General features: G+C 39.6%; 1 long non-coding RNA gene across 1 annotated transcript; it reads right to left on the reverse strand.

The window, feature by feature from the left end:
• Positions 1-671: 671 nt before the first annotated feature.
• LOC121977576 lies at positions 672-1,326 on the reverse strand. The gene is made up of 3 exons (XR_006110940.1): positions 1,129-1,326; positions 917-1,000; positions 672-723 (listed from the first exon to the last, which is right to left on the reverse strand). It is a non-coding gene; the product is annotated as an uncharacterized LOC121977576 (long non-coding RNA).
• Between the last annotated feature and the right edge of the window lie 9,050 nt (positions 1,327-10,376).

Raw genomic sequence — 10,376 nt, forward strand, 5'->3', positions numbered from 1 at the left:
ACACCGAGGCCGAGTGGGTAGTTGCGACAACCGCAGACTCCTCACTACTCCCGATGAGTGACCGAGGATCGGCCAGCCTGAGTACACCTATCCTCCTACCCCAAATCATACGGGAGCGAACGCCTCAACTCCCAGACACGACGACGGGAGGAATCTCACGGGATAACTTGTCAGGTCACACTACCCACGTGGCGGACCAACGGTGCTAACTGAGTCCTCACCGAACACACTCGCTCGAATCGACCACTAACCCATGAGTGGTGGTGTGTGCAGATCCATGTAACTGGCGATGTGCTCAACAATAATGGAGCGGACTATCGCACAGCATGCAATCATGCATATGATGCATGGCAATAACCATATAAACATCCTGACCTAATCCATATATATAGAAATGTGCACCCTAGGTCAAAGAATCATATCGAATCAAAGGTACACAGAAGGTATAAAAACCTAGGTCCTGAACATGGTGAAGCATGGTATATCACTACCCCCTATAAGCATGTATAGACAGGTAAAGTATACATGGGATGCAAAACAAATCAATCAATCAAACATGTACCAAGATTTGGGTAGTGATTAACCGGAATAGATAAGAAACATAATTAATGAAACATGTTAATTCCATTACTAAGCATATCAAAGACAAAAATAGTCAAAAGTACCCGCCTCCGATAAAATGGTCCAAATCTGACTCCGAGATACTCGTCTCGCGTCAAAGTCCTGTGTTAAATCGCTCAGTTTAGCTAACTTAATTATAAACAAATAGCTAAACTAATTTCTAAGCCACTGACCAGTTAGGGTTAGTTTCATTAACCCCAACTACACTGTTATACAACTTCTAAACCTAAATTAAAAATTATTGCTAACACAACTAGCAATAATCTAACACAAAGATCAAAACCATAAACCTTACCTCAATTCAACCGCACTGGTTTATGCCCAAAGCTGTGAATCGCCCACGCACAAAGATGACCGGAGTTGTATTCACCGACCGAGCCTTAATTATCAACAATTTAATAATGATAACAGAAATTAGGTATTCTCTAATCGAAATAAGATGTGAATATCACCAATTAAAATACCCAATTACATAACACAAAATTCCTTACCAAGAATCCAACTTACCCCTTGTCTCCACTCTGCCGGCGGCATGGCAACACTGAAGAAAAAGAGTGGCTCCGGCAGTGCTGAACTAGGGCACAGTGTTGGCGCAAGGGAGATCGGAGAGGGGCGGCAAACCTGAGATCTCCACAATGAGAGGCGACGGCAGAGGAGAGGAAGCTTCTGTGTGCACCGGCGTCGCGACAAGGAAACTAGGGCACAGCGCGACGACAGCCAGTGCTGGGGAAATCTGTGCCGACAGTGGCGTCGGGCTGGCTAGGGCACACGGTGGCCGGAACTAGGGCTGAAGGGAGAGCGTCGGCGGTGGCAAATCGCCGTCACTGAGGCACGGGTCTCGGACAGCACTAGCAAAGATCGCCGCAAAGTGCTCACTGGCGTCGGCAAGGTAGGCTAGGGCACAAGCACAGAGTAGGGAACCGGCGATGGAGTGAGCGTCGCCGACGCTTGGGGAAAAGGAGGAGCGGCACTCGGCGGTTAGGGCAAGGGGAGAGGGCGTCGGACGGTTTGGCGTGAGGAGTAGAAGGGAAATCACGCGAGGGGCTCGGGAACGCGGGGAAGGAAGCACAGTGACGAGAGGAAATAAATAAGAAAAGAAAGAATAAAAATAAAACTTTTCCTCTTTAAAGCGGGGTAGCCTAAATAGGCTTTTCAGGACCCCGTTTTTATCCCCGTCAACTCGTCTGTACGAGCTCCGAAAAATTCCCGAAAAATTTCCAAAAATTCTGGAAAATTCCCTTATTAATATTCGCCTATTTTCCGGTATTTTACAGCCGCACACGTGCACATCGACTAGTCGGTCAAGTTTCCTCTCTGGCCGGGCACTCTTCTCACTCGCCGATCGGTTGGCACTCGTCCCACTCGCTGCTAGGCTCATGGGCTTTATGCCCACTCAACTCACGGGCTTCGTGCCCACTCGGATCTCCAGCTTTGCCCCCTCTTACATTTGCCTTCATTAGGCGTCACGCTCGCTCGGTGCATCGACATTGTGCTTTTCAATCTCTCAGGATCCGCTCCCCCTCGACTCACCATCTCTGCGCTTACTCGGCTTAAGGGTTCTGCTCTCGTTCGCCTTTGATCTCATGGGCTCCACGCTCGCTCTGTTCACAGGATTCGCTCCCGCTCAGCTCATGGGTTTCTCTCTCATTCACCATCAACCTCTAGGTTCCGCTCGGCATTGTCTTTGTTGCTCGGTCGGCATCTTCATAGCCACTTGATTAGTATCATTTGGCTATTCGCTCGACCACTCAATAGTACCACTCGGACACTTTTCCAGCATTCTCTCGGACGCTTGATCGACATTCTCTCGGATGCCCAGTCAGCATTCTTTCGGGGCGCTTAGTCGGCATTCTCTTAGCTGACCGATCAGTATCACCCAGCCATCCGTTCAGCTACTCACTTGTATCACTTGACATTCTTACATCCACCCGCTAGGCATTCTCCTGATTGTCCGGTCGGTACTTTCTCGATCACGCACTCAACATCCCTCGCCTATCATCTTTCGACCCGCTCGGCATTCTCCCTGTCATCCTGTCAGCATTTTCTTGGTCGCGCGCTTGGCTTTGCTCATTGATAACCATGATTTTATTGTATTATTTTGGTTCATACATGCATGATTTGATGTTATGTTCATAGATAAAACCTAGATTTGCGTCATGTTTCATGGATTGTCTTTATTTTTGGACTTAATTGTAAATTATTGTATTTTTGTGTTATTTGATGCTAATATTTGATTCTTATTTTATAGGCATCAAAGGATCTTGGAATTGGATCTATTTGTACCGAATTTGTACTCAAATCAGAGTTGAAACAAGAAGATCAAGCTTCGGAGCATTATGGGTCGTTCATCATAGATTGGACAGATCTGAACCATCCAGTGAAGATCTAGTCGATCCAACCTAAGGAAGAGTAGATCCAGACCCTTGATCAAGATCAGCACCTTTGGATCAGATTTTAGGCGACTTTTCACCGTTGATCAAGTCCAAATCAATCACAGTCATCGGTTCATATCTCAGAACTGATTTAACTCCAGAAGCTACAGTAGCTCTGGATGTCGATCCCCTCTGTTGAGCTTCGCATCGCGCGGCTTCTCCCGAGATTTCCAACCACGATTCCATTCCTCCGACCATCTTTTTTGGCAATGATCTTAGTGGAGAGCTCACGACAGCTGATTCCGATCATCTGAAGCCGTCGGCGGGCGTTCGCTCCGTCGGAATTCTTCTTCCAGCGATCCTCTGTTCCAGCGTAGATTTGGAGGTGTTCTTCCAATCGGCGACTCCGATTCTCATCAGCGACGTTCGGTGGTGGTCCTCCGGCGTTACTAAGCTTCATCCAACCATAATATGCAATCCGTAGCTTCCATTCTAGATCCAGAGATTTCTAGTTGTAGAAATTCATATTTTCGGCCATTTATGGGTTTAGGGTTGCTTCCAGCATGTCAGGGGTGTTCTGTCGGCACTGTTGAGCATTCCTCAAACAGAGACGCGATTGAGATTCTTCATTGAGGTCCAGAGTTGGGTGTTCTCAACTTTGACACTCTTGTGTGATGGCAAGAGCGTGAAGTTTGTATGGATTGGTTGTGAGTTGGATCGGTTAGGGTTTATTTCCTTTTATTTCTATTTTGTAGCTTGGCACAGATTTGTTTTAATGTTTGTTATGTTTTAGCAAGTAGTTTAGCATTTCTTTAACTAGTTGAAGTTTAGTTCAAGTTTAGTAGTAATTTCTTTAATGCAATTTAGTCTTGTTAGATGCTTAGTTAATTGTTAAGAGGTTGAGTTTTTAGCTAGGGTTAAGTTCTGCTTAGATCAGATTTACATTTGAATTGTTATTTAATTCTATGCTTAAGATTAGATTTATTTACATCTTGTATTTCATTCTTAGTTTGAGTGTGTGTTGATGGTTTAATCACAACGTAGAGTGACAATGCGTTGAGGTTTGATTATTGGCACCTAGTTAGATTTTCTCTATGCATTAGATTAGTTCTTATTTTCTGTGCTTTTCATTTGTTAGATTTAGATCCAAAGCTTAAACCCCCCATTTTCATGTTAAAAATCCCAAAAATAGGAATAAAATACAATCCTTGATTACATCCTACCGTTTGTTCCTCGAGGTTCGATCCTGGGCTCGTTATTACAACATGATTGTATAGATAAGGGGTTCATAGAATATACATTGTTAATTTGTTTTACGAGTGTGACAGACTTGTTATCAAATTTTGGCGTCGTTGCCGAGGAAACTTGTCGCAGTGTTTTTAGGATTGTTGTTTGATTGCTTTCATGATCATATATCCATGTGTTTGATTTTATTTGTTTCTGAGTCTTCTAATTTTATTTTCTAGTTTTTCAGTGTAAGAACAAGAAATTCAGAAACCATGGATCCATTTCATCAGCATTTTGGAGATTGGAGGGAGAGTTATTACAATCAGCCTCAGACTTATTTTTATCAGCTTGAATCTCAGTGTTACCACGTATGGAGCAACGGAATAGGTATGAGGATGTACAAGAACAAATTGAAGAATCAATGTGGAAATTCAATGAAGTTATGCAACAAATGAGAGAGCATCAAGAGCAACAATTTGCAAGGATACAGAATATACAGATTCAATTAGATGAAATTGCATCATCCATTAATCAGTTACAAGCACAGAACTCCAGTGGAGAGATGGAAAGTAGTGATTCTATCAGGCCTGACCCTACTCCCATTTATTCACAAGATTTATCTAGTTTTATTTGTGATGATGATGTAATTGTTTAAATTTCTGATTCTACTGACATTGTTGCTTTAGATGTTGTTGAAGATGCAAGTATTGATGTAGAAGATGATTTAAGTGTAGGGGGATACTTATAGGAAGCATTACCTCAAGAATCACCAAGAATTTAAGATGTAAGTGTAGGGACTTGTGCTATGGAGCCAAGCACTCAAGAATCACCACATGAAGATGTACATTCACTAGAACCAGAGCATGTGCCATTATTTGATGAAAAGGAGGTAATAAACACCACTCTAGGTACCTTTCAACATGACAAGGTGAGTCTTTCTTGTGATTTTTTAGAAAATTTAATAGAGGTACCATTTATTGATTTTATTAGATGTGATTCATTATTTTCTACCAAGACTAATATTCTCCTATTTTCTTTTTATCCTACATGCGTGTGGGAGGTGTTTTCTTTTATTGATGTTGTAGGAGAACATAAGCTTCCAGAGTGGGTACTTACACTGAACCGCCTTCGACCTCCAGAAAGAATGGTGAAAGGAAAAATGATTAATAAGAAGAATTTAAGGGGAACCATGATTACTCTACTTCCGGGGTGGATTCTTTTACTAAATCTTCTTCAACCACCGGGAAATGAAAGGGGAGTTGGTTCTAATTTAGCTTTCTCTTGCATTTTGATTCATGCTTTGTGTTTAGTTTTTTCTCTAATAAATTCTTTATATGTTTCTTTAGTTTTATACTTTGCATTTTACATTTTACTTTCATACTTTGCATTTTGTTAGTACATAGCATGTCATTTGAATAAAATTCTTCATGGGAATTTTCTAAGTAATATTTTTAAGGGGAGTTGGTTCTAATTTAGCTTTCTCTTGCATTTTGATTCATGCTTTGTGTTTAGTTTTTCCTCTAATAAATTCTTTATACGTTTCTTTAGTTTCATACTTTGCATTTTGCATTTTACTTTCATACTTTGCATTTTGTTAGTACATAGCATGTCATTGAATAAAATTCTTCATGGGAATTTTCTAAGTAATATTTTTAAGATGGTAAAAGTCTCTTAAATTTGATCGTCAATTTTAGGTCATTTGACATGATTAAATGCTCTACTTACATGATATTGGTTAGTTTGGTGGTGGATTCCATTTTGATCAATTAAGCTTGTTTGCATGAATATTACCTAGAGAGGTCCACTTTAAGCCTATATTCTATTATTGTCTTTGTGTGGCATGCACTCATAGAAAATTAAACTCTAGAACTTGCTTTGCTTCTTTTCAAAATCGCAATAGCATATGTATGCATGGAAATGAAGGATAGTTCTTATTCTTGTTCTTTTATTATGTCCATTTCTTTCTCCACAATTTTCTTGAAACATTCTCATCTAGCATTCTAATTCTTGATCACCTTTGCTTGTCATTCTTTTGAGAGTTTGGTTGAATACTTGATGAGTTAGACTTTGCAAGATGACAAAGGATTAAGTGTGGGGGAAGTGAGTAGTATTTTTGAAGGTTTGGATACATTTTTAATGGTTGGGATTCAAAATCAAGCCAATGATGGAGTTTCCACTGCTTTGAAAAAGAAATGCTGAAAATATTGTTATGAATGAAGTGTTTTTAGGATTGTATGCTAAATGTATTCATATCTTGAGTTTTATCATGTCAAGAGTGAGTTTCAATTGCTTTGAATTCTAAGACTTGATACTATGTTGATACATTCAAAACTTTGAGAGACATATGTGGAAGAAGGTGTTGAAAATGCTAAAATTTGAAAATTCTTTTGGAGTTACTGACTAGGAGCTTTACTATATCATTTTGAGAATATAGTTATCAGTAAACCTAAATGGAGATAGAAGAATTGAAGCAAGTAAGTTGGGTTAGTGTAGGTTACTGAGGACAGTACAAAAGAGATGCTGCTGTGCTGAATTCTGCAGGAATAGATACTGAAATTGTGGAATAAGGAAAGGGAAGGAATGCTATTGAATATGATCTAATTTGAATCTGGTGTCAATGAAAGACTTGCTTATAGGCATATAAATCTGCAGAGAATTGAAGGCTGTAGAAACAAGGGAATGATGAGTTTGGTATTAATGTTGTGCTGGAAATCAAGAGCAACCTTTAAGCCAATGTGAAACTCAAGTTAAAGTTCTCTATTGTCCTAGAACAAATAGTTAGATGAAGTTTTGTAATGTAAAGTAACAAATGGAATGTTGGCATCAATAGTCTACCAAGATTCATTTCAGTCACTGAAAAGTATTATATAGCAATGACATTTGATAGTGCTTGAAAGGCTGAAATTTGTTGAATGATAAGAATAAGAGAAGACAGTGATGTTGAGAAGTGATGTTCAATCCAAGAAATGGAATGCCAGATCAGGAATGGAATAAATGAAAACAAAAAGCTGCAAGGATAGAAATGAACGTAGTATAGAATTCAGAAATGTAGAAACATACAGTACAAGTGATATGGCAGTTTTGTGCCAAATTGGGAAATGAATTGTAGCTATTTGGAGATGTTGAAACATATAAGTCCCTTAGTTATGCATTGTAAAAGGTCTTAAGAGACAAGAAAAAGAAGTATAGAATTTTTTTTTGGCTAAACAGTGACAATTGATACAAAGTCCAGAATTGAAGAAGAAAATGAAATCTGTATCTTGCTGCACAAGTGGAGTTTAAAGTTAGTTGACCCTGAACAGTTTGAAACTCAGCTGCTAATTAAGTATTGACAAAGGGTTATCTTTCGTCTCCAGAGTTTACAAGACTTTTAGATAAGAAATTTGATACAAAACAGGAAAACAAAGCACAAACTAGGAAACTGAACTGAACTAAACTGCAGCATGGGTGCCAAAAGTTTCTGAGCAAGAAGGAAATCAAGCTATGATTGGATTAAATGATTGTAAAGTTCTATGGGGACTTATTTCTGTGATTTCAGTGATGCTTGGAGTAATACGTGCAGTTGTGTGATTTCTATGATTTCTGCAACATTTGATGATTTGTATGAAGAAACCAAAGCACAAAGATTCAATTGCAGAATGTTGAATTGCTGGAATTGTGAACCAGAATCTGGGAAGAAACTGTCTTAATATGAAGAAAATTAAATACTGGATTTATGGTTGCTGCTGTATATATGTAATCTGTCAACTTCTTCAAGTTCTGAAATCTGTTATTCATGTGAAGATGTTGCTGGTTTGAATTCTGATATTATTTGTGAATTTTGAAGTGACTCCTTAATATGGATTGCTACAAATTCTGATTGCTGAAACTGAAAACTGGAAAACCATAATTCATCATGCATAATGGATTTCCAGGGAATATAAGTTTTGGATTTGGGTGGTGTGATTACATTACAAAATATTTGAGTTTTGAAGTTAATTTTAATGCAAATGCTTGTGAGAAATCTATGTGTCATTTCGTATCAGTAATGAGTATTGAGTGTCTCCTATTGCTGAATTTGCTAATGCTGGAATGAGCTATATTCCTTTGTTGTAAATGATTTGAGGAAGCCTTCAATTGATTAGTTGATTCTGGAATTGAAGTGTTAAGAATTGAATTGTGCAGAAACTAAACTTTAACTCCTACAAAGTAATCCTCAAATTTTTGAATTTAAGTGCTTCAATTCTAGAAATGGTTCCTGAAGCTTAGTCCAAGGAAATGGAATGCTGAAAATTTGAATTACTGATTTCTGAATTTTATGATTGCTGTGATGCTTGAGTAGATATCAAGTTTTTAAGATTTTAGAGAGCAAAAGATGTATTCAGACCTGAGGTTATTTCAGCAGAGGAATCTGAATTCTGGAGAACATATGCTCAATTTCTGAAATGCTGATATTGTGTCCTATTAAGCTAGAAACTTTATCACGTGTCAATCTTGTGTGCTAATTATCCATGATACCAGCTGCATCTACCTGAATTTATAGATTATGAAACTTTATCCAAAGAATTCAAATCCTTAATTCTTTCAAATCTGTAAAATTGAAAATGCAATTCTGAATTGCAGAACTTGAATTTACAATTCTGCTATTGGCTTTTATGTTCAAGGGGCTGCTATTGGAGTCATATTTTTGGGAATGAAGTTAACTGGATAAAGAGTTATGTAGCCAATCAATGAGACATTTAAAACTCTGGAATTAGAAATAACCTACAGAAATAGCTTTGAATTGCTGGTTTTGGAGCTGTGATTGATTTTATAAGTGTCTGGTGAAACAACATTTGCAAATTCAGGAATCGCATTTCTGAACCGGAAGATACAACAGTAGTAGTATACATTCTGAAGAAATTATTGAGGGGTTGGAGATGCATTAAATCTAGGTGAAGTTATTTTTATCTAATTGGTGTTACTGCCCAGGAATACTTTAGTTTGAATCTGAAATTGATATCAGGAATTCTGTAACTCTTACAAAACAAAGATTTTCTTAGTTATCTTTGTGCCAAAGTTTATGGGGATCTATGATTTAGTTCTGGATTTTACATGAAGTGATGAACTTGCTGAAATAGAATTTTGTGAAGCTAATTTTTTTGGTCCAAATTTCTGAAACCTTATCAGTATTTTTAAAGATCTGAAAGGAGCTGTAATGTTCATGTTGGTGCAGCAAGCATCCGACGATCGAACCTTAGTTTTGATAATGGCAAATGGATTCAAAGTTAAGTTTAATTGTTATATAATGTGTGTGACTGAGTGTTTCAGGAAAGTCCTAGCTGCAGTTAGGCAAGGGAAAACCCTAGGGGGTGGTAACCCTAGGTCATAGGGGGTGGTAACCCTATGCGGGAAGTCTTGGTGGGTCGACGCTTCGGGCAAAAATCCTAGGGGGTGGTAACCCTAGGTTAAAATCCTGGTGTCGCGAACCGGGTAGAAGTCTGGATGGGTCGAGGACCGAACATCCAGCATGAAGACCGGAAGCATCAGACGCTGAGCAAAAGTTCAGTCGATCTGGAGGATCGTACTGGCATCAAGTAAATCTCCTGAGTGGAGTAGGTGAGGACGCGTTCCCCGTAGAGGGAACAGTAGGTGTCGGGTCGACCTAGAGTTTCCAGTTGAAAACCCGAAGTCAGACTCGGACAGTCCGAAGACTGTCAAACTTTCACTTTTATACTATCACTTATGTGTTATGAGCTAACTTTGTGCTGCAGGGTATTTTTGCGTTTAACATATCTTGCAGGGACCAAAGTGCAAAATTGGCCTCGGATGAACAGTACCGAGGTGCCTCCATGGAGCTTGGAGGCGCCTCGGGTGCAAAACCTGAGCTGGTTACGAATCAAGCTTGGAGGTGCCTTGAAGGAAGCCAAGGCGCCTTGGACAGCTTGATGAAGGCGCCTTGGAGAGGCTGATGGCGCCTTGAACCTGATAAGGTTCGACTAGTTCAGCCCTTATCTCCGCGGCTGACTCGGCTCATTCAAGGCGCCTTGGTGAACAGTGGAAGGTGCCTTGAACACCCTTTATAAGGAATCTCGACCAGCAGCTCATGACAATCAATTCCAAGTAATCTCTCTGCGACAAGCTGCTAACGACACGATCCCGAACTGCTGTGACAACCACCCGACGACCCGGAGCTCC

This window comes from Zingiber officinale, chromosome 4B (genome assembly GCF_018446385.1).
Source record: "Zingiber officinale cultivar Zhangliang chromosome 4B, Zo_v1.1, whole genome shotgun sequence".
NCBI lineage: Eukaryota > Viridiplantae > Streptophyta > Magnoliopsida > Zingiberales > Zingiberaceae > Zingiber > Zingiber officinale.